This window comes from Nyctibius grandis, chromosome 6 (genome assembly GCF_013368605.1).
Source record: "Nyctibius grandis isolate bNycGra1 chromosome 6, bNycGra1.pri, whole genome shotgun sequence".
Lineage (NCBI taxonomy): Eukaryota > Metazoa > Chordata > Aves > Nyctibiiformes > Nyctibiidae > Nyctibius > Nyctibius grandis.
Genome location: NC_090663.1, coordinates 73,250,428 through 73,275,852, shown reverse-complemented (window position 1 = coordinate 73,275,852; position 25,425 = coordinate 73,250,428). Strand labels below are relative to the sequence as shown.

General features: G+C 38.3%; 1 protein-coding gene across 9 annotated transcripts in view; it reads right to left on the bottom strand.

Moving 5' to 3' along the window:
* INPP4B (inositol polyphosphate-4-phosphatase type II B) overlaps positions 1–25,425 on the bottom strand; it is a 332,333-nt gene that overhangs the window by 6,899 nt on the left and 300,009 nt on the right. The gene's annotated exons all lie outside the window — the stretch shown is intronic.

Below are 25,425 nucleotides of genomic sequence, written 5' to 3'. Positions count from 1 at the left end.
CTTTCTTTGAGCTAATTACAGTGGGAAAGCTTTACCATGAACAGAAAGAGCAAATCAATTCACTCAATGCATAGTATACTTCTTATAGTTCAGAAAAAAAAAATAACAGAAACACAGTACATTTCAGACATTTGTATCTTAAAGACAAATCCTTGGGGTCTGAGATTGTAGAAATATTACAGCATAATTCCTTTTTCTAAAGTTAGTTGGTTGCTATTTGTAGAAAAGAAAGGAACACAAGTGAAGTTTATTGATATTTGGCTAATAGCAAAGCAAGACTTAAAATAAGCCACACAACCAGCAAATGTGAGCTGACAAGCAGCAAGGCGACAGGATAGAAGTGTCGAGAAGTTGGCTTGTTATCAGTTAGACAGCCTGTTTCGGGATCATCCGATTCATTCAGTGCTCCCTGGGTTTGTCTGCTGTTAAACAGGGGAAGTTAGGAACAAATAGAACAGAATTTAAACAGCAAAGCAAGCCAACATATAGGTATTTTGACAAAGAGAAACTATACAGCCATTTTGATGGAATAGATTAATGCTAAGTACTTCAAATATATTTATTGTGGTCTACAGCTGACCTAGGAAGCACGATGACTAGGCGGCTAATATGTTATCAAGCCTGCTAGGTGCCTTGGAGTAGTATTCACAAGTTAACATTAAATAACTTATGAGATAAACTACACCATCACTAAAATGAACACACACACCGAAGAGAAATTAAATAAGGAAGTTAAAAAAAATAGTTAAGGAAGCAAAGGAAAAAAGATCACAAATATGTCACAAATCAACACTGACAAAATAGTGTCTCCATGGTGTTCACAGGCTTTTCAGTCCTGCTTCACTATCCATTAGGAAATCTATAGGCAGAACTAGAAAGGGCACATGCTCTTTTTTGAAAGAATTAACTATTCTAAAATAGTTTTAAATTACGGTAAATTGACTTCTTCAAAAATTCATCACCACTGGTGACTCAGTTCTGAAGTCAACAGCAGTTCTTGTTATTTAAAGGCTCACACCTACGTTCCTGTAAGAAAATTACCTTGCACCTTGTTCAGTCAACTCAGCTAGGAGCTAATCTGTTTACAGCACCGTTCTACTGAATCACCCCAAGCTGGGTGGTCACTTTCCTACCAAAGCAGTAGGGATACTTTCAAATCACTGCCAATCTTTTCTGTTGTACTCTTGGTATCTTCTCTACAAGTAGAATTACGCATACTTCAACCATACCTCTTCAATCTCTCTGGACTTAACTTTATCTGCATACACTAAGGAGTCCTGTTTATGGACTTCCTTTGGGCAGTAAGGACTGATAAGATTTTTATTTTTCTATTTACTATGAATATTCTGGGATGAAAAGATAACTTGTTATTTTTCTCCATGGTCTTAAGAATATCCAAACGTATCAGATTACAACACAGTGCTTTTTCAGAAGCGCACGTCCCAAGCACGCTGTTTTTTCAAGAAAGAAAATGCTGGCAGACCATAAAGAGGCTGTAGGACAGTAAAGGTAATATCACACAGGCCCAGGTAAAATAAGAAGGGCACATCGAAGACAGCAGCAGTCACTTCATCTTACAGAAAGCCTGCCTTTCTGACTCACGTGTTAAAAGGCAATGTTGAGTTTCTCGAGGTTGGATAGCAAGAGAGGTTTAAGAACTGCATTTACAGGTGGGATCCTAGGAAAGAGGGTGATCAAAACCATTCCTTGCACAATTTTCCTTTTAAAGAAGCCTTCCATAATAAGTTCTTAATTTATTTCTTTGCTTTGAACATTCAATCTATATGTTACACTAATAAAGAGGACAACCCATACTATTTTAAATAGCAAAATAAAAGATAAAAAATAAAATCCCTAATATTTGAATCTAGGTCGAAGCAATTACTGGTGTCAGCATATCTGCTGCTTTTGGTCTACAGTTTTCAAGTGTCTGTGGATAGAACTTGGACAGAACTCAAACAGGATTTTAGACAAAATCCTCTCAGAAACTGTCAAGGAATGAAGCTAACTATGCTATGGTGACTTTGTCAACACCGTGCCTTACACTGAAATAAATAATTCTGTGGTCTTTATCAGACCACTCCAGTTAACGCCTTTGTCCTATGTCCACCCCCAGCACTTCCTCTTTTTCTCACAGTGATAATGTTACCATTTGTGATCACTTGTGAGGACTAAATGTATTGCTCTTTGTTATTTTTCTCCTTTATCATGCATTTCCACATACTTTTAAAAACGTGCTGCTTGCTGTTTTTCCTTTTCCTTTCTTAATCTCTACCGGATCCCCCAAGTCAGCCTCTTTGACCCTTTTGCACTGGTCCCCTCACCCCTTCTCTACTCTTCAAGGTGAGCCTGCTGGTTTCAGCTTACCCCCATTACGCAAACAATTGAGAGCTGTAGCTCAAGCCTCATAGTCCCATCTATTCCTTCCCAGTCACAGAGCCCAGGTGCTTCTGGACTGTCCTTCTGGGTGTCTTCCACCACAGACTTCATATGCGTGCCTATGGCAGAGCAGACGTAGAGACCAAACTCTTTTTTTTTTTTCTCTGAAAAGATCCATCTAGGCAGCAACAAAGTTCAGCGTTCAATAAGTTTGCACAGCCACTGTGTTAGCCACTGCTAGATACTTCATTCTGGAGAGCCTTAGCTTTGCATGCCAATAGTTTACTCTAAGCAGGCCGAGTTACACGCTTGCAGGTTGTCCCTACCGGGATGAACCCTCCTGCTTCTGTGGTGTGTCTTGTTCTGTTTTGCTCCATATCTCATCAACAGTGTGACTGTCTTTTATCTACATTGCTACAAGTCCCATTAGCATCAGTGAGATTTATGGAGATGTAATGATGCAAATACAGATAAAAGCCATTTGTTCTATTTTTTTTTTCAATAGAAAAGCCCACAGTACATTTGTTCTTTGATATGCTGAAAAGAATGATCAGTGTCTTTCAACATAAAAAGTCCTCTCTTCCCCCCAGGAAAACCACAGTGAACAGCTGATGCACAGAGAATTCTGTTCCACAAATTAGTCACATCATTCTATGCATGATTCAATAAGACATCCTCCAAATAGAGCAAAAGGATCCAACTCCATTATTAGCTACCTAAGAACAGGCTGAGCGGAATACCTAAACATGCTTTTAAGAGGAATATTTGATCACGGTCAGATGCTTTGCTAAGCTCTGCTAATACTTTTCAATGTACTGCAGTGACAGTGTCTTCTAACACATCTTAAGGTGTTCTCCGCAGTGACTAATGTATCTAGTTAAACAAAGTGAGGCCCTACACCCAGCTGTCAGCAGTGTGACAACACTGCTTCCCCTGGCTCATCAAAACCTGTAGAAGTGTTACTGCAAACAGCATGAATCCAGCTGGTGCCAAGTCAGCTGGATTTATTTGGCTTCTGACTGACACTTCTGACTCAGCACAACCGGAACAGACTGATATCTGACCCTATTATGGTATGAAGGTATAGCCATAGTTTTGGATGTTCTCTTCATCACAAACCATACTCTGACAGCTCTGAACTCACACCAAAGGGAAGGAAGACAACTCCCAAAATATCCAGCAAGTTTTTATTTCACAGACACACACAATTTTAAGAGGAATAGTGAAAGCTTCTGAATCCATAACATCTGGGGTCACAAACACCTCTCTAACCTACAGTACTATTTTTCTCCATTTACTTTCAAATTGTTCATTTGAGGCTTACAACACAGCACAAACAGATCATAACAGCCAAGGGTGCTGTAAGTTTAATGATGATATAACCATTTCAGTCTGCCTTCTATCTCACTTGGTGTTTTATCATCTTAAACTCCTATTGGGATAATGCTGCATGCCTAACAAATGAGACAAAGGCCAAACAGCAGGTATTTGCTGTTGTTTTTAAATTCAGATGATAAATTGTTTGAACCTCTAAGCAGTGGAGCAGAGAAAATGAAAATGGTGTGAAGAAAAAAGAAGCCTCTCAAGAGTCCTTATAAAGTCAAGCACACATACGAGGGCACACTCTGGCCTTTGATTATCAGTCACACTGACATCCCAGTGCAAGGTTTTTGGAGGAGACGTGTTGTAACACTTTGGGATATATGCTTCTCTGGTTAGAACTTTCCCAGCTCCAGCTATTAATGATACTGGAAATGCTAAATTGCCCTAAAGCAGTGCTTCAAGTAGAATAGATAGGCAGCTTTCTATCAACACAAGGATCCCATGCGCTAGCAGGGACTTCAGTCTGAATTCATGTCTAATAGCATCCATACTTTGGGGGAATTTTCCTTTTTTGCAGACAGACTCAAGCAAGCAGTTTCTGGGCCTGTTGGGTTTTTCCTGTCAAACTCCAGTGCTGACACAGAAAAATGGCAAAAGTGAGATTCATCTCTTTAATCCCATCCAACACTAGTAGCACAGGCGTTTCTTCAAATAGAAGGGATTGCTAACAGTTCTCGATCTTACACAATTTTGCTTACTTACCTGTTCTTTTTATTTAAGACTATCACAACCCAGACCTTTTAAGAAGCAGTTTCTCTAAAGAGTGTTTTCAGCCCTCCCAAAGATTTTAAACAGCCTTTGTAAAAAAACAAGAAAAAAATTCACTCCAATGCTTCAGAGAAAAATCAACTGTTTCAACATGCAGCACTACAGTTCTAGAAGGCAGCCTTAACTTTTTCGAAGGGGAAAGATGGAATCCTTGTGAACATCTCCTGGCCATTATGAAGATGCTGCACTATTACATCTAGAAGAATAAAACATGATTCAGAAGGAAATAAATAGATCGCAGCCTAGTCCTGAAGGACTGCTGAATCAGAGCAGAACTCAGATAAAACATATAAAGGAGTACTGGGCAACAACCCTTTATGTTGAAAGATAAACTAGATACAATAAAACCTCCAACAATTCATAAAAAATAAAAAATGTTTCTGCATTGTTTCAAAATGGAAGATATAGGAAAGGAACCATCAGAGACATTTTCTGTATCAACAATCTTTACAATAATTCTTTTCCTGATGCATATTGTCAATAACTTACAAATTTTTCCTCAAATCTAGATGGCATTAACTAAGTAAAAGATGCTAGAAATCATTTTTTGCTGCTTATGTGATCCTATAATCTCTACTCTAGTTCAAAACAAATGACTGGCATTACTGAAATCGACAAGCAGGTTCAGATCTACAATACTGATGAATTGAGTCAGTGATTTGGAGACAGCTGCTATTTAAACATACACCAACAATACAAACAATCAAATGTTTATCAAATTGTCACACTAACCCCCCTCTTCTGTTTTACCTTTTGTACTGCAACTTTTTCCCCTGTTCCTTTTGCTTTTGCCAGCATCCTCTATTTCCCTACTCCTTTCCTCATTCCCTTGTTTGGCTATAACACATTACTTTTATAACACCATTATTTAGCAAATAAAAAGGAGAGCACACCATATAACACGAGGCTTGTCTACTGAGTTTGACTAAGCAGCAGAGTCATGATGACATTACACCTAGATCTTGAAAACCAGTTAATATACAGTAATTCAGATTTTGCGCTCCAAACTATAGCACTGTTACTATGGGTTTTCTGTCTGTCCAGAGAAAAAGATTCCATTTTGAGGAACTGGCCAGAACTAGCAGGGTACTGGAGGCTCAGCTATGGGGCATGGTACAGATTAATCAACACGCTGTCTTGCAGTAGTGCTTAACAAGAGGCAAGGAGACACTTGGTCTTACACGCACACAATCACATCCAGGAAAACCCTGTTGTCTTATGTGATCACACTGACAGGCACGGATTCTTTGGAAGGAATGGTGAAGTCAAAATTCAGTTTACATAGTTACTCACTTTCCCTTTGCTGTGTGCATGTCCTCATTAAAGTCAAACTAATTATAAATGTCACAATTTCCCACCACATTTTATCAGCTGAGCTGGTTTTGAACTTTCTAGGGCAAGTGAGAGAGGCATACCCTGCACCTGCAGGCAACAAAACAGCACAACTCACTCCTGCTTTGCGCTGTGGAAAAACATCTCCCTGCCATCCTGCTCTGCAGCATCCTTCCTGACAGATCACAGAATCAGAGAATGGTTTGGGTTGGAAGGGACCTCACAGATTCAACCAGAAATTCACAACTTATTATCTGATTGTATGTCCTCTCTAGATTAACAGGAAGACACTAAGTTAATTCTGAGATAAAATTTAGGAAAATATCCATACTATTTTTTTTAAAAAAAAGCAGCACAAAAGCACATGCTCATCTGTTGTTTACTAGTGTGCAATGATAAAACATCAGAGAACCATTTGTTTGTTCATGATCACAGTTTAATAAAAACAAAAATAGTTCCCAAGTCAGGTATTTTGTAATTTACCAAAACTAGAGAATATAACTTGAGCTTGATTATTGTTTGGCATATAATAAATTTCCTGAAAATACAGTACAGGTTAACTGAGACCTATTAATGACATCAAACCATACCTGACAGTTTCAGCCCAAGAAGGGAGAAGGTCTAAGAGAAATATTTTGAATTCTTGTTTATGAAAGCAATTTTTGTTTCAATATCGCCCTACATTAGAGAAAGTCAAAGAGAAAAAGCTGGAATATTAAATGCTAGGTTAAGCATTTTTAGTTTGTTTAGACAGCATTTCAGACAGATCTGAAAACCAGAAAAATTTCCAGTTTGGTTCATTCTGTCCCAAAATTGTCAGCTCACCACAGAGTAAAACCTCTACTGTTTGTCCATGTTTACTTTTAATGTGCCATTAACTCTGCAGAATAGATGAAAAGGCAGCTTCATGCTTTATATCTAATATGCACAAAACATGCTATTTGATAATATACATCTCCATCAGTGTTAATCCCAGCACTTCAGAAATCTCTGCTGATTGCAGAAAAATTAATATTTTCCTTTGTGACTGATACAGAACGCCTGTGAGAATGTATTTTTTTCCCCAATATTAAAGAGTAACTATGTAGTAAAATGGTAACATTGACAAATTCATTCAGTAAAAATATAATAAAAATAATGAAAGCATTCCAGTTCGAATCATTTTCCTCACCACTGCTTTTAAGACACCTACATTAGCAGTTTAAACCCACACTCAGCATTCCCCCGTCACTGCAGCCGAACAGCAGAACGAAGTTCACGTTATGTGCCTATGTCCCCTTATCTGCCAAAAAAGATTGCCGACCACGCAGGGACAGTCCCTTGGTTGTGCCAACTCCCAAACTGCCCAGGAACCACCTAGGAGAGTGCTATAATCAGCCACAATTGTGCCAGGAAACATTTAATAATTTCACTGTATAAAATCACTCAGATCATGTCCTAGAAACATTCCCCAGTGGTTTTTAATTTACAAGGACAGGCAGAGGCTTCAAGTCCTGCGAAGTCATTCTGGCAACTGTGTGAGAGATTAGCTTCAGAACTGAGAAGTGATGGGTTTACAGGAGAGATTCTTCTTTAGCTGGCAAGACAGCTGAGTGGTTTTTGAAACATGATTTTCACCTCTATTATACTCCAAGCAAAGGATTTGCTGTTTCATTCTACTATTTACCAATACTGCCATGCAGTATTACACATCAATTCTACAAAGGTTTCTCTTTTTATCAAAAAATACGGTTCTAATAATCTTCCCAGACGCTCTTCTATAAAGTATCAGGATTACATATATGGGAAATTCTCAGGACAAAATTGCAAACTCTTTCCTGACAAACTTCTCTTGCAAAGTTTGAAACTCAATCCAACGTGCAACTGATATTAAAGCAAACGTGATCTATGTCTTTGTGTAGGAAAACAACCAAACAAAAAAACCCACTACCAACCCTTAAGCCAAATCTCAGGTTTCTTAGCGATCTGGGCATGTGTGAAATGATGACGACTACACCCTTCAAGTAAATTCTGAACATACAAGACATTTCCCTTCCATAAGGTTATGGCACTAGTATAATTGGCGAGTGAGTCACACTTATTTCCAGTCTGTTTCTGTCATAGCAAGGCATTTTTACCGAGGATGTGATTATACATTTAGCTCACATAGCATGGCGAAACATAAACCCATGATAAATTATCTCTTTCATATGTCTAATTAGGTTTGAAATACTTTCTGTTGACCATGAAAAATCTTCATGAATCATCTCTTTTCTTTTGGCAAAGGTTTTTTTTTTCCCCATGGTGATGACAAGTGGCAAAGCTGATTTAAGAGGCAGAAAAGGCTTGCTGTACCACTGAACAGTCATGCATGAAGAATGATGCTTAAAATCTGACATTAATTCCTAGAAGTTCAAATCTATGGGTAGGATGACAAAACTAAGGTCAGAGAGAACTGATGGTGTAAACAGAGGATCACTTAACCTACGTTGTATTTGTAATTCAGGTCATTTTAAGTGAGGAGGGTGTGGAACAGCAATAAGTATAAATTTGAATATTCTAACTTAGTGTTTTATACTTGCAACTTCAGTTTGAGATATACAAAAGGAGGAATGTGACTGCTTCTGATTAATGACACCAATTCACATAATCTCTTCATGGGATTAACCAATGTGAGAGTGATAAAATAAATCACAGGAAAGATCTGAAAACTACTCTTCCATTTCAAGTAAACAATGCCAGCTCATTAATTACTGTCAACCAACACGCTGATACAGGTTTTTTTAAAACACATTAACAGTTTGAGATCTGATCTGTTCGGATCCCAGCCATTCTTTGAGCACTAGTACCACACAGTACGTGGGTGTATTTACGCAAGGGGAGTTAGTGCACGTGTAGATTCCCTGATCATGAAAAATGCACCTAAACCTGATTTTAGCTGGTGTACAAGTGCTGGTACAGGAGCACTAAATGCAGCAAAGAAAGCTCCCCTACGTAGGCTGGGTAAGTGGCTAACCAAAACGACCTACACAAAAATGCATATGCTGGGATGTAGACTGTAGCAATCTGGAGACTGCACCCCAACAGTCCTATCAATAAACCGCTTTCTCTTTTCTTTAGCAGGATGATTTTGGTCACAACTAAGAGAGTTTTATAAAACGCAAGCAACATCCTGTTTGAACCCCAAACGCACTACGTTTTCCATCCACTTCCTTCAGAGCAAATGACAGGCTGGGCTGAAACTCTCATGAAGTGAGAACGCTTTCAAATGCCTTGAAAGCATTTGTTGTCCTTTCTGGTGATAGGTAATATGTAGAGACTTTGAAGAACGAAGCCTTTCTATGGGAAATTGAGAGTGAACGTGACTGGTTTTTGGACCTTGTTCTCAGAAGGAAGTACTTTTCTTCCCCAAGTACCAAGGAGGATGACTGAAGCTGAAATCTTTTAAACAATATATTTGTGTATTTTACAAGCTTCTTCTCTTTGTTTGTTGTCACTACTCACATTGTAAGGCAATTTACATGTGGAATGCTGCTGCAGGTTTCTCAGTAAGTTTCAGATATACTCTTCCAACTCCCTTCATCATATCTCAAAAAGTGAATATTAGCATAGACCATCACTTTTTAAAGCAAAAATAGCACTGCACTGACGGGGAGAGCGAAGAGATAAAAACCCATACAGTTTTGCTCCTACAATTTCCAGAAAAAAATACCTTTTGAAGATTTGAGATCACCATAGACTAAAGATGAGATCAGCAGTGTATTTACCTCCTGCGTACCCTCAGCCTTTGCTAGCAGCACGGAGTATAACAAACAAATTATAACATAGGGGCAAATATTTTCCTCTCTATAATAATGCTACATTTCCCTTACTGTTGTAAAGAAACGAAGGGCATGGTTTGGCTCAGTGCAGTCACAGGAATTCACAGTTTGCCAGAGATCAAAGATGCAGCTCTCGGGATACGCTCTATGAACCACATTCAGGACTCCCTGAAGAGAGAACGAAGAGTTCACTACACTGACAGTATCACTTAATGATGAAGTAAGTCACTGACAAATGAAAAAAATGCCAGTTTACTTCTTGACCTGGATTGAACTCAGACACATACTGATGTTTTTAAATAATTTTTTTCTGTATTGCAGACTGTATTCTCTCAAACACACAATCAGTAGTGAGGAACCTCTCTCACCAGAGTTATCACTGCAATGCTGTGGGAACTGCAGCTTGCAAAAGGCTACAGAAACCTGCCAGTTCCTGCAACTTTGGAGTCTCTGGGATAGAGATACGTAAAGAATGAATGTCCCCAAGCACATTCACAGCAAGGTGCGTGTGGAATTGCGAAGCAGTACAGCAGTGGGGCTTTCCACTAATGGAGGTAATTGCCATCACTTACAAGTAAGTAGAATGCATACTATTTTTTAAAAATGCTTGTAACTGGGGAAAAGAGGGTGCTTTACTATGAAAACTCCAAAACATGTAACATAAAATTGGAAACATCCAAGATTTTGTGGAAAACTTATCCACCTATAATCTATTATTATTTTCTTCTGAAGAAGCATCAAGACAGCAGCAATGTTTGAGTATTTCCTTCCTTTCTTCCCCAGGATGGGACACGGAAGGTACCAGGAGGGTATAAATCTTCCCTCACTGAGATGGTGGAAAGTTATCTCTGTCTACAGCGTGTTTTTCTACTCTATTAAGTATGTTGGTTATTTTGCATGATGGAAGGAAAACAGGTTAAGAAACACTTCAGTAAGACATCATCTCACGGTGCTCCACTTTAGATAAACACTGCACCAATTTTCCAGAAAAACCCTGTCTTTTGAAATAACTTCAGTGTCGCCAGAACACAACACTGAATGAGATTGTGCTGGGGGCAATTTCAGCACCTGCTGTTTTATACTCTCTTTATAAGAATGCAGTTCTCAACCCAGTCAAGTCTGAGAGGCATTAATCCTGGTATTGCTCGTGTTTCTGGTCACGTTTTTCTTTAATCACTAAGAAAAACAGTAACACTTACTCACATGCTTAAGGTGTTTGGCTTGAGTAACTGTGAGCCAGAGCCCAGGTGGTCAAACAGAAAAATGTACAGAGCAGCCAAAAAGCACATAGGTTGTTAATTAGAGACTCTTCATCCTCCCCAAATGCCCATTACAAATGCAGGCCTTAAGGTATTCTGCTTCCCTTTTAATTTCTAATAAATGCTAATGCCCTTCAATTATCTTGTAACATATTCCACATTAACCTCACTGGGAATGATACTGCCTTTCTGGGCCTGGTGAGATGTATCAAGCATTCACAGTCCTCTCTAGCACTTGCTCATGGCCAATGAACTATGAAACAGTGCAGCCACCTACTCCAGTCTGAGGAGGCTGCTGCTCTCCTTGTCCTTTTGTTAATACTGTGTTTCTGTGGCTGTTGGAGAGCACTTACAGGCTTCTAGTAACTAAACAATTTCCCTTTGGAGCATGCATTTACTGCATTGGTAAGAACACAGCAGAGATCAAGACTTTTAAACTGCTTAAATTATCCTCTGCCATGAACACAAATATATATGGACAGGTATGCAATGGTCTTTTAAAAGGTCTCAACCATTCTCACAGTTTTACTCTCAATTAACCTTCACTAAAAACTAAATCAGCTTCACATCATCTCACCGGAGCCAAGCCAACACATGGAAAGGATGCTGGAATCACGCTTGTCTCATTTTATTAGTATTTAATTCTGTGTTAGTTAAAAATAAATTCTGTAATGTGCTGTTAATGCGCTGCTACCAACAGCTTAAATAAAATCAATAGAACACAAAAGCTGTGATTAAACAGCAAAAGTCATTTTTAAAAATGATCACTGCCAAGCTACATGTGTCTCGTTATCTCATTAATATACAAAGGAGACAGAGCTGGCTTGCGCACTGTTTATGTATCACTAGGTTAGTAACATCCTTCCTACTCTCTTATGACATAGTTAAAGCAAACAAGTAGCAGAAACGCTCTAAACTATTTTTGTTCAGTTTTGCTCTTTGCATGAATACTTAAGGATGGCAGATAAGAGATTCAAACAAAGCTAAAGGCACGTGAGCACAGGCCAGCAATTGCACTTGTCAGACGAGTAGGTACATCAGTGCAGACAGAATATTTGGTGCATGAAATAATAAATGACATTTTCCCAGATATGGCACATAGTAATGAAATACATGCAGAGCACTGTAGAAAATTTAAAACACGATAATCCATCCGAAGTTGGAATTCCTCACAGCTTATGGAAATTTCAGTGGAAAAACGACAGTTTTACATTGGCCCAATAATGTTCTCTTGAGTTCAGAATAATTAACTGAAGAAGTAACAGACACCCTGAGGGCAAGGAAAGAGTTACCTACCATTTACTTCCCTAAAGAGGAGATACTTTATTTAGAAAGCTTCCTCTCCCTCCCATGCATTCAAATGATTAGCTGCATATTTTTACTAAGGAATATTAGCTATAAATAAGTTCTTTTTCAAAAATAAATACATCAAATCACAATGGTAGAAAAATTAGAACAACATTTACTGAAATACTGAAAAAGGTTTTGAAAAAACAACTTCTACGCATCTGTCTACTTTAAATGGCTAAATATCTGCAGAATTCATAGTGTTTCCAAAATTATGCAAGCTAAAGTAACTGTGTCCAGAAGAGCTATCAAATTAAATTAATTATATTAATTATATTATATTAATTATAATTAATTATAAAAATATTTATAAACCGCAATTTAGGCTAATGGCACTTTAAGTACATTGCTTAATGGCTACTGATCTCTATACAAACAGGGAAACTAACAAAAGTGGACTTTTACCTCCCAAAATATCAAAGCATGCAGTAGTTACTTTATACGAACTGAACAGATAAACAAAGGAAGCTGCCCAAGTATTATAGTGGCTGAAGGTTAAACAGCAATTTAACAGCGCACTTTTAACTTCTTTTACTTTTTTTTTTTAAATAACTTCTGGCTTCCCTGACCCCACAATAATAGATAAATTGGTGTCTAGTGACAATTTTATGTTTAAAACACAACAGGGAGTGTGCTCATGACAGCAAACTCTCCCCCAGGTTAAGTTTTGCCCTCCTACCTTTGGTTTACCTTCGGTTGTTCACTAGGATAATTACAAAAGACACTTCCAAGATCTGATCCAAATCCTTCAAAAGGCAACAACGTTGTATACTCCCTGCCTTGGAGTGGCAAGCCTTTAAGTGCGAAATTTAACAGCCCAGGCTGCCCATATGTCTCCAGAACACCCACAGGATGATTCAGAGCCCCTAAATCAGGTAGTTAACTGTCCTCTAAGGTGTGTACTGGAAACATGAACTCTTAACCTGAACTTTCATATAATAGATAACTAAAGTTTTATGATAGAAACAGCTTGATTATGAGCGTTTCACTGAATTCAACGGGCTTTGGAAAAAAATTCTCCAATGTGTTGTAGAAATTTTCACATAAATTGTTATAGAAGTTCTCATGAAATAAGCAGATAAGAATCAATAGAGACGAAAAAGAATTAAGAATAGAATAATAAATATAAGTCAATCTGATAAACACAGGTGGGCTTTCACAATGTGTGAATATTGTTCTCAAAGCTCCTTGTGTAATCTATGACTGAACAAATCATCAATCAAAGCTTAATGAGCAGCTAAGCAGGAGTAGGCCTAGAAGTATTACTTTCTGATGCCTAGATGTATGGTTAACCTTTTCTTTACTTTAAAAGAAATATAGGATACTTAGAAATAAGCATTAATAAAGTTCTAAATAGACTTTAGCTGTTCTAGGTTAATACTTAGGAGACATTGGCAGTGGAAACCAGACTCTGGTCAACCCGGATCAAGACGGGACACTGATTACAGCAAGAACATTAAGGATGGGGTGTCGACCGGAGCCGGAGTGGAACCAGAACATAAAGAGCAGCTAACCAATGGAAAAGAATGGACTTTTGTGGACTCCTGACAATGGACTTTTGTGGACTCTTGACGAAGGAAGAAAGAGGAATTGAAATAGTTAGTGGATTTTTAACAGAAGCTCGTGAGAAGTTTGTGATGTAACTACTTATTAGTTTCTATATAAACTGATAGTGAATTTGAGTCAGGTACCATTCACTGCGGTGGTGGTCCAACTCTGAGTTGCTTCAATAAAGAATCAGCAAACCTAGAGACCCGGACTCCACCAATTTTCTTTAACACAATGGTTAATTGCCCAATGTTTCCCTCCCCCCCCCATCTTTATAGAGCTTTATGATCTCCAGCCCATACTTGCGCTACCACTGCATCACTTTACAAAACAAACCACACGAGCTGGATTTTCTCTCCAGCACCATAAATATGGTCAAACATGATGACTAACAATATAAATTTCAAGCTCACTTGACTACAGACTATTTTTCAAGGACAGTCTTGATTTTTCTCAGTAATATGAATAAAAGAAAAAAAAAGATTTATGAGCAAGCAATTGTCTGTTTTGGGCTACGTTACAATGTGGTACAGAACATTAAGCTTTGCAACAAGATTAAATGTCTTTTTATTTCTCTTTTCACATTTCATGCCCAATGGAGTATGGATAGCAAGTTTAAAGTTTTTATTTTTGCCATAAGAAATCATTTGACTTTTTCCTCTCCATTGTAATATGTATTCCTTTTAATAAACTTTATAATTAAAAAAACCCTACTAGAACCACTTCTCTATTCAAGGATTACAATTCAGAGGGGGTTCATTTAGTTTCATTAGTTTTAACGTCTGTGTTTTAAGTTGCAGATAGCTTCAAAAGTAGCTACTGAGGTAATACATTGCTTCATTTACAAAGGAAACTGGATGCTTAATGCATTTTGTAATGCAGTAATAACAAAATGCTAGTATTTGCATAAAGCCGCCCACTGTAATAGCAGGTGTTGGTCCTGTCTGGGAAAAGGTCTTTTGAATTCTGCTAGCCCAGTGTGGGCTTATTATTCCATCTAGTTACATTATCACAGAGATCAGTGAAGTCCACACTACAGAAAGCCACATTTGGGAAGGTTTGTTTCCTCATCTGTGCCTAGAAAAGCCAAATGTATGGAGAGAGGATGCTTTTCAATTTAACTAATTGCATAGACTGTTAGTGGAGAACAGACTGGACAGAAAGGCACAATCACAGCACCATAAAGATCTACATTCGCTTCCGTGCTTACGATATGGCTGGTGTGGCTGCTTGGAGCGAGGGATGGGACAGGGCCCACCACAGATCTCTGATGGCAAATTTCTAACCAGTGTTTGTTGGTGCAGTTCCTTTGCCTTTACTAGAGCTATTCCAGTTTTATTTGTGGCACAAACCAGTATCTTAGAAAAGACATACATGTCCAAATTCAAAGAATCTGAGGGAGACGGTGGCTGTTATCACCACAGCACCCACTGGACTGCACAGCTGGGATTGTGAAACACATTTGTGAGTTTTGCTTTCCAAATGGTTTTAACTGGTTTGATCATTCTCTGTTTCAGAGGATCAGTCTCTTACGAACTCATCATTTCCTAGCATTATCACACCATGATAGTCACGACAATTATCTTTTCTTCTTTTGGATATGTATTTAGGTAGATCTGATTCAAACCTAAGAGCTGAATTCTAAATGTTCTTACTATATTAACTGCAACAGCAAGAAAAGCAGAAAAATTCAGGTTTTAATCTGCTGAAGACACTCTCCGAACAGAACCATGTCTGGAAAATACCTGTACTGTGTCTGAGCACTTGTATAAGCATGCAGGAGATAATCAAAACCATGAGTTCAAGTTCATTACCACCTCATTTCAAGTTTTACCTTGAAATTAAACGTAAATTGAGACTGAAATGAGTTTTGTTATCCCTATTGTGCTGCACGGAGGAAGATTCTTCATGACAGCAGGAAGAATGATTGCCTTTGGGACTGAAAACATAGAACTGGAGATAACTCTGTCACAAAATAATTTTAACAAATTCAGCTAAGACTACAAATACCTTTCTAGACTACTGTGCTATGTGTTTGCTCAGGACCCTCTTACCAACGAATACTTGTAGTCTGAAAGTGAGAAAAAGTGTCTGATTTGAAAAATGCTGGTACTCTCAAGTTTCATTATCCTCCCTGAAACACAAAGAACAATAGCTCTATCACATTATATGAAGTGCCAAATTTTTCCCAGCACTTCTACCTCAGTAAAATCTTCATCTAAAAACAAGTATCTTCACCTGAAGATAGTAAGGCTATGGGGCAAGACGGAACGTGAAGATCTCAAGTCTTTTAACTGAATTTTAATTGCCAGTCAAAGCATGAAAAACAATCACAAACCACGGCCATACAGAAATAAACTACTCTAAAAAGTGTTTCTCATGTTGTAAAAATATTTGTAAAGTTTGTAAGCCAGTTTTTAAAATCCATTTCATTAAATCACATAATGAAACAGCAACATTTGACAAAATGAAATGCGCCAATTCCTATGTTTGTGCATTTTCTTTGTAATTACGTGTGTATGCACATTACATGCTATACCATACAATCCAACATACTTAGGAGGCAAAACTTTGCTGTATGCCATGTTGCCTTGCCAAGGCACCACCAAAAGGTGATTTAAATCCTTTTTAGCCAAAAAAATATTCTACTGATTTTTAATCTACCAGATTAAAATTACATAAATTACAGCCAGACAGACAATAACCTTGGTCACAAAAAAATACTCTAACACTTCTGTCGAGCAAAGCAAGCATGACATGTAAGGCCATATCCACTTTAAGGGCTTCATAAAACAACGTAATTTTCCCTTCAAAAAGGAGCAGAAGGAAGTAAGTTGTAATGAGAACACCAGACAGTATTTTACAGAATGCAGCAAGGCAGATTAACGGCGGAAAACCAATCCTACAGAAGTGAACTGAATACCCCTCTAGTCAGCGGCACCTCTTGGGCCACTTCCACTGCACAAGAGGGAAAATAAACAGCATAGTAGTGGTCTTACACGTACTATCTCACTTTAAGAATTAATTCAAGTAGCATCTTCATGTGGCAAATGATGTTAATCTGTGTAACAGAAACGTCAAGCTATATCTAAAGCAACTGCTTACAAATTTGCTGATAATACCATTGTAGCAGTAAATTTTTCCAGAGAAAGAGGACATAGGGAGCAACCTCCACCTCTACGCAGCAACGCAGTGAGAAAGCAAGAGAGGACTTTATTCAGTATGATCTTGAGGGAGGACTATCCCCCAACACGCAGGCAGGAGACACACCAGTTGGGCAGTGTCCAGGAGGGAAAGAGCCTTAAACTGCGCAGCCAGCACTGCTGAATGCCAGCATGAACCCAAGTAGCAAAAAGGAGTGGGAAAAGAGAATTATTAATGTGCAGAATAGTGAATGTCAGTAAGGCAATGAACCCTACAAGCATTGCTATTGCACGTTCAAGTACAGCAACACAACTTTTATTTAAAATAAACCAGATAATAAGAAGAGTCTCTGTTTAAGAAAAAGTAGATCCAAATTCAATTTCCATCAAAGGACTGTGTAGTCATGAGTAAGTGGCTTGACATCTCTATACTGTCTCCCATTGAAAAGTGAAAAAGATACAAATGCATTTATCTCACCCTCTGCTTGTCAATTACAAGCTTTTTGAGTCAAGAACATTTGACATTAAGAAGTGTTTGCACATCTGCTCAAATCTCAGCTCTTGACCTACTTCTAATGCATTTAACTAGAGATTATTAAATGAAAGGCATTTAGTCCACATGCAGCTTACCACGCTAGCAGTTGCTACATTGGTGAGAAAGTGGAGAATACAATACAAATAAGAAGCGATAAGCCAAACCAGGACAGGTATTAGAAAGTTTCACATTTTCTTCAAGAAACAAACTCATGTTACATCTTTTTTTATTATAAGCTCTTAAATGAGAGAGAAGAGATCTTAGAAATATCTAGCAACATAAACTAGTAGCAACATGTAAGTAGGATAGAGTATATTTTAAGTGCACACTGATGACAACAAAAGGTGAAAGAGCAAATAATGAGCATGTCAAAGACATTTTAAAAACTCATGAATAAATATTCTAACCAGTTATGACCAATATTATCCCAGCACACTCTTCTGGAATTCCAGAATCAATTCATGGGCTTCTGAGAATGAAATATTATTGTAACTGCTTGTCTTTTAAAGGCACTGTGATGATACTTTGATCATTTCAAAACCAGCCAAGAATGCCTTTGACAGAGGGCCAGTTTAGCCATTTTTATTAGCTTTCCTGAGGCATTCAACATAACAGCCATTTTATTAGCTGAAATAAACTTAGGACAGAGGTTCATGCCACTCTTGGTTAAATTAAGTGGGTTAAAAAAAAAACCCAAACAAAACTAAACAAAATCCCAAACCAAACTAGACTAAAGGTGTTGATTTTTATTTCCTGGCTGAAATGTATTATGAAAAACATTCCATGACAACCTACTGTGGACACTCCCATCTTCTGCTTATCACACCACCACAAGGCAGTTTGCTGGAAGTTACTCAGCAAATCTTTCTGTTGCTGATTACTTTGTATTCTGTAGATGCTCCACTGTCAACAGTTATAAATGAGTTATAAATGGATTTAAATAAAAAAATCAACAACTTTGGAGCAGTGATGAGGGATTTTTGAAAAATGCATATAAAAAACAACATTATTTTGACAGGAATGATACATTTTCATCAGACTTGCCAGTTTACCCAAGACAAAAACTGTTAATCAGATGACCCTAGAGCAAGATCTTTTATAAATATGTGACTATGTGATCAGACTGCTCCTTAATCCTTTTTTTTTTCAGTAATCTAAACAAGTTCTTCATATCTGACAATGCTGACTGTTGACTGGGGGTGGGTCAGTGGCTGAGGAGAAAATATTAATTTTTTTAAAGCAAGGTGCAGCTCATTGATCTACTGCTGATAATAAACTGCTGCCTTTTTAGTCTGTCTTCCTATAGACGTGAAGGTTACACATTTGTGCTTGGTGTGAGGGGATGGAAGATGCATCTGTATATTCTCGCAACCTTTGGGCACATCGACTGAATTCAGCTAAATTCAAATGAGGGATAAGGAACCTCAGAGATTATTATGTTCTCACCAGTGTAAGGAAACATACAGTCAAGCTGCAGAGAGACACTGTCAAAGGGGAAGGCTGTAGCATGAAACTGAAGCTGCTTATACATCAGAAAACCCCTATGATGAATGAGAGAAGTAGAAAGAGGAGATTTCTTACAAATGCCCAACTGTGAAAAAACTTCAGTTGGGCCTCAGACAATCGATCCCCAAGGAAGTCTCTAAGCCGTGAAAGGATACAGAAAACTTCTAGCCACTCAAAAGAGAGACACAAACCTGACCTCATACTCCTTCACAGAGCTAACTGTATCACTATGGTAAGCTTTAGTCCTGACAATAACAGTATTTATATTAAAATTACAGATATTTGGAATATTTCAAGAGTTATCAAATTACCCCCCAAAAGTGATATTTTCTCCTTTAAGGAATAAAAATAAGAAAGGCTACAAATAACTGATTCCAAAAAAAGAACAATGATACCCTTAATGCCACAATACTATGAAATCTTTTACACAAGGGTAAGTGAAGCTTTCGCAGAGGTATCTTCTGCCTCATTAACAGGTAATCTAACTAGGAGGCTGGGTCATATACCCAAAATATTTCATCCCAGGACAGAAGTTACAGGGAACAGTGATTCCTTTCCCACCCTCTGACCTCCCCGGTCTATGGGACTTAAGCCTTGCCTGGGATCCCAGGGCCCTGCACAGGTAGAAACTCTGCTCGGGCACCTTCCTGGGGCATGAGGAGCATCTCCAACAGAGGAGAAAAGCCAGATGCTTTTCCTGGTGCTGGAAGACAATATGCACATAGCATCATCCAGGTTGGGGAGAGAAAATAAGCTGGCGGGGAAGTAAGTCCACAGCAGGGCACAAAAACAGGACTGCAGAGGCATAGCCAAACCAGTGCCCAGTGATTTTGGCATTAGGTATGTTTAGAGTCACAATACAACTACAGCACCACTAAGTCCCAGGGTTGCAGAAACCACTTGAACTGTTATAACAGTAAACTGTGGAGTGATTTGGCTGTGCATTTTGGGAGGACTCCAACCTTTCCTTTGCATTAACTTCCTTATAAACACGTACTTCCTATTCATACAGATTATAGTAGAGGCTTAGGCTATTAAGAATGCAAGTTCCCAGAATTATCTCCCAAATTTATCTCTGAATGATCCAGAGAACAGGATAGCAATATAATGCTGCTGGCTCTGTTATTGGGTGTAGTTCCAGCCAACTACAGATAACATCATGGAAGTAGGAAATCCATATCAAGTACATAATAGTCCAAGTGGAAACTCCTTTGGTCACTCCAGTGCAAACAGCTACCAGGGCTTGTACTGCAAGGAAACACTGAGAAACTTGTTGCTGCCAGCTATCCAGTGAAAGTGCCAGTGGTTGCTGCAATGATGAGGGCACATTTACAAAATGTCACTCACCAAATCAGATCTGCCACAGAAAGTAACAACGAGAAACCACAACCAAAACTCACTCCTGAACTGAGCTGAGCAAGGCTACTGTCAAAGGAGTTCCTCAAAATATCATACACCAAGGTGATGTTGCAGGAGAAAGAGAAACAGGGAAACGCTCACTGGAAAGAGGAAATAGAGCAGCAGACTGAATTAAAAAAAAAAAAAAGCAGGGAGCTTATGGAAGGAAACTGGAACAGGGATGCTGGATGAGCAGAGAAGATGATTATCTGAGCAGAGAGTATTCCTACAAAAGAAACTAAGTTGGATTAAGGGAGCGTAAAACGAGAGCAAAAATACACCTAGAAATGCCTCTGCTACCTGCTTTCTACATAAGCCAGCTAGAGCTGTAGCCCAACACTGCATCATCTTTCTCCTGCAGAAATGCAAAATGTTCTATTACAAAACAACCTTTCCGGACTCGCAGCTAGTTGCTATTCTTTTTCTGTGTCCCCTCCAATGGCTGGGACCGCAGGAAGGAAGTTACGAGTTCTCCCTGCCCATGTTATATTATTCTGAGAACAATATAGTTTTAGAGGCAGATAAATTCTTGAAGAGACTGGATCCGTGATAATTTTAACCAGCTATTCTATGCTATTACTACCTGCTTATTCTCATTTCCTGCTCTTTTCTTATCTAAATTTTAGATTTGGCAGTGTTGCTTTTCCTGAGAGATTTAGCTGTACATGGTCAAAGCCACGGTAAGTGATCTGTGGCACGTGAAGTTTTAACAGATAATATATGTGCATACAGGACTTTTCCCACACACACTCTCAGAAAAACTTAATAGAAGTGAAATATAATAGGAAGAAACCTAGTATTACTCACTCTGGTGAGTATAATGCATCTATAGTCTGATTTCAGGTAAGACCTAGTCTTTCATGGAAGTTCTGAATAAGCAATAGCATAAGCACTAAAGCACCAAATGAATGAGGCAATTAATGAAGTCTTCCACGGATGACTAGCAGAATCTCAAAAGCGAACACCAAATAATATTTTCAGATAATCTGCTTGCATGCTAGATTTGCCTAACCATGGCAGGTGAAGTCCAGGAAAACTATGGTCCTGTAATCTATGTATGACAAAAGTGACAGAAACACTTTACATTAGAAGACCTTTTTTAGGAGTGCAAACAGTGTAAACACTTTCCTTTTCCTTTTTTTAATTAATCAAGATGCAGTGTTTAAATTCACTGCTGCACTATTAAGGATCCAAACACAGACTATGGTACTAAAAGGGAAAGTAAATTTATTGGATGAGGTTTTTTTGTTCGGCTAGTTTTGAAAACTGAACACAGTTGTCCACCTGGTAATTAATTACACACCTTTCTCACTACCTATACTAAATAATTAAAACATTCACTGAGAGGGAACGCATAGCTCAATTCCCTATAATTCCACTTGGGTCAAGATATGGCAAATACTAATACGGGCTAGTTAATACATTATTCACCTTGTCAATACCTCAGTGAGAAAAAGTACAAATCAGAGCAGAACTCAGAATAGGGTGAGTTTTTGATTGCATTTCCATTAAATCTGATTCTCTTTTGGAGAACTCTGTCATATACACTCTTAAGTCAAAGGGCAAGGACTCCCTTCAGCAAAAAGATCACAGGGAATCAGTGTTTCTTTCTTGTTGTCACAAAGCTAAAACCCAAACATGGTCAAACATTTTCTTTTTCAATGGATAAGGAACATTTTTTTTTCCTGTAATACACTGCAATTGATATATTAGTACGTTTCACTACTTGGTAGTGAAAATTTACTGTCAGGTTTGGAGTCATCTTGAAGTACTCACGTTTCCTACAGAATCAATGAAGGAGAAGCAGGCGCATTTTAAGGACTCACCCACCTAATGCTGATGTCAAAAATTAGAGACAATACAGATTGCTTATGGTACTACCTTCCCCCCATGGACTGACAGGAAAACTAAGCATTTACTTCAGAAATTATGGTTTACTGCCTGCTGAAAAGCTAAATGTTTTGTGACATAGCCTGGGTCACATCTCTCAATATTCCATCCAAAGAGTGGCAAAGGTTTTTACTGTTTTCCCTTGAACACTCCCTTCCTCCCCAGTGATTAGCCAAAGAATATTATTATAGCTTCTAGGGGAAGGGCAACTATAACTAAGGTTACACAATGCTTTCCATTAAGATTCTACTTTCAATTGTTAGTTCATTTTCAATGGATAAAAGTCAAACTTACAATGTCATTTAAAGAAAAAAAATCAGCTTTTTTTTTTTTTTTTTTTTTTTTGAGATGATTACTAGTACCTCCATGCTGAAGAGCAGGATTTGATATTCTGCACCAAGGTAATAGAAGTATGAGAGATTTAACTATTGTAAGAGCCTGCTCCTGCAAGAATCTCAAATCACCTCTTCCTAACACAGACTTGTTAAAATTCAGCAGGTACATGCTTTGAGGATTCAATTTATGCTAAACATCTGCCAGGTCAAGGGGTTAGACAAGACTTCTCCTTGCTGCTGTGCTCCCTGGCAGATGATGACCGCTGCAATGTGAAGCAAAAGCAATGGGGCAAGGGGACCATCTCTGCTGTTCTCTCTATATTGCTGCTGAGGCCAGTGCCCAAGCTCTGAAGAACAGAAGAAAGACAAAGGCAGCCACACGCATCACAGAGGAGGAAGGAGCAACCAGAGGGAAATACTCAAGCAATAGTCTGGTGAAAAAGAGGAAGATGGGAAGGTTCTCATGAGACAGTTCTCAGGACTCTGACGGGGGTGCGGATCAGAAAGAAGTCTGAAATTAGTATTTGTGAAGAAGTTGGAGAAACGAGGTACAGGACAAATGAAACTTCTGTAGTCAACTAGAGAACATTCCCCTGCAAAACATGGACTTGAACATCTGACCTCAGTGAAACAGACAAAATGTGTGAGACTGTATTACAAAACAATTGTCAATTTTACTTAATTTGCCCATGTAGAAGCCTGAACCTCACTGATGACCTTCCTGAGCCTGGTATGGTGCAAATAAAGTGTGTTTGGGTTTCCTTTCTTTTTTTTCCTTGGCTTTTTTTTTTGGTCTTTTTAAAGTATTAAAACCCAGAGAATTGCTTTAAAGACATATTGTAAAGATCAATTTTGTGAAATTGAGTACTTTCATTGGAAAACTTATATTTAACACAGCCTTTTCAAGCTACTGTTCGATACTTCATCCGCAATGGTTGTCTGCAATTCTCCTTCTCCTCCCACAAGGATGCTCAGAAATAGATCTTTATTCTAAAACAGTCCAACAAGGTGCCGATTGCATTGATTCTTACTACATCTGTGACCATCTCCATTTTGTTTTCTTTCCCTCTGCACACTGTTGCTATTTTAAAAAGTAGCAATTTAGTTTTAGAAAACAAAACTGATGGTGGTTCAATGCACCAAAATTGGACCTTGCTGTTACTTAATGCCAGGCCTCTTTCAATACATCAATGCAAATCTTTCCATGTAAAGTTTGTACCTCAAAATATAAATGTTAAGTTTCTAAAGAACCACAGAATGATGGAAAAATCCATGTTGGAAGCCAGGCTCTGCCTTTTAGGTTTTGTTTACACTGTGCTAATACTCTCAGGAAAAAAAGATGGGGAAGGTCAGATGGGCTGGAAAAAGAAAAGGTAAGAGGAGAACATGTGCTTCCTCTTCCGTGTGACTCCTCATGTGCAGCATCTGTTGCCACAAGCTTGCAGGGGCAGGGTGAAAGCTGGGGGTTGGGAGAAAGGCAGAGGAAGGTCTGTACGTGGATCCCAGCCCCTCATCCTGTCCCTTTGCTCCCGCTTCCTAGTCCACGCAGCAATCACAACACTGTGGTGTTTGGCACAGGTCCTTCCATGGCCAAGGTCTATCTCAGCATGGACCTACAGATTCCGCACAGAACATCTGAAAGTCCCTGATTAAAGAGCTATGACAGCTATCCCTCCTTCTCAACTTGCGTATCTTTAAGATGATCTTTAAGAAAAGACGTCCTCAAACAGCTCTTTAAAAAGGAGCTATTTGCTTCATAATTGGGCCATCACATGCCCATACCTTGTTGCCCTGACCAGTCATTCTTTGCATTTGTGCTTCAATCAGATTTTTTGATAGGCAATTTATCTAAAGTAATCTGAAATATCCTTGAGTGCTGTTTCAGGTGAAAACTGCATGTCCTACATTAAGTCAAATTTTGTATTCAATATCTGAAATATCTGACAGGTATTGTGCCCTGCCAAGAATGATGATAAGGCTGAGAGCCTGGAGGCTTCACTGTAGACAGTGGGTTTGTCATTTCTTTTGCTTGTTTTTACTTTTGAGGCTTTATTGGAAACACACACAAAACCCAGGAGTTTCTGAGGTTACTTACTACCCAAGGCCTCCAAAAGGGATCCTGTCACTGAAACATTAAAATTAAATAGGTTCAGAGAAGAAAGAAAACAAAAAAAGAAAAAAATCAAATGAGTTTTACAGAACTGCTTCATAGTGTGCTGCCTACCAGGGACCAACCTCCCTTAAGCAGTGGCCACCTCTAAAGATGAAAAGTAGAATCGTGTGACAGATACTGCAATGAACTCTGGTAAATCACTTTTGTCTCTCTACTGTCTCTTGGAATATAGTTAACATTGAATGACAGGAAATATTCAGATATTGGTGAATGGAAAAATAAGAAAAGAATATTGCAAAAAATGATGATTTGAAAGTGGCAGCAACATTATAAATGATTTTAGTATGATGTGAATTGCAAGCACTTGATATAGACCCATAATATATGGATTTTCCTCATTCTGCACTATGCATGTCACTAAGATTAATGGAAGTTGCATACATATACCAAGGAAATTATAATATCTAGAATTATTTATGGAATAGCTGCTTCACATACACATCAATTGCAGCATCATAATGGCTAGTTATACTCAGAAGACAAACCCATATATTATATATTGTAAGTGATAAAGCTTGAATTCGTATCATCGTTTCACCAAATTTTTCATAAGCTAAAGGGACAACTAACGGAAGGATTTTTGCACAGCTTTTTTTTTTTTTTGTAAGAAGTGATAAACATCATACAGT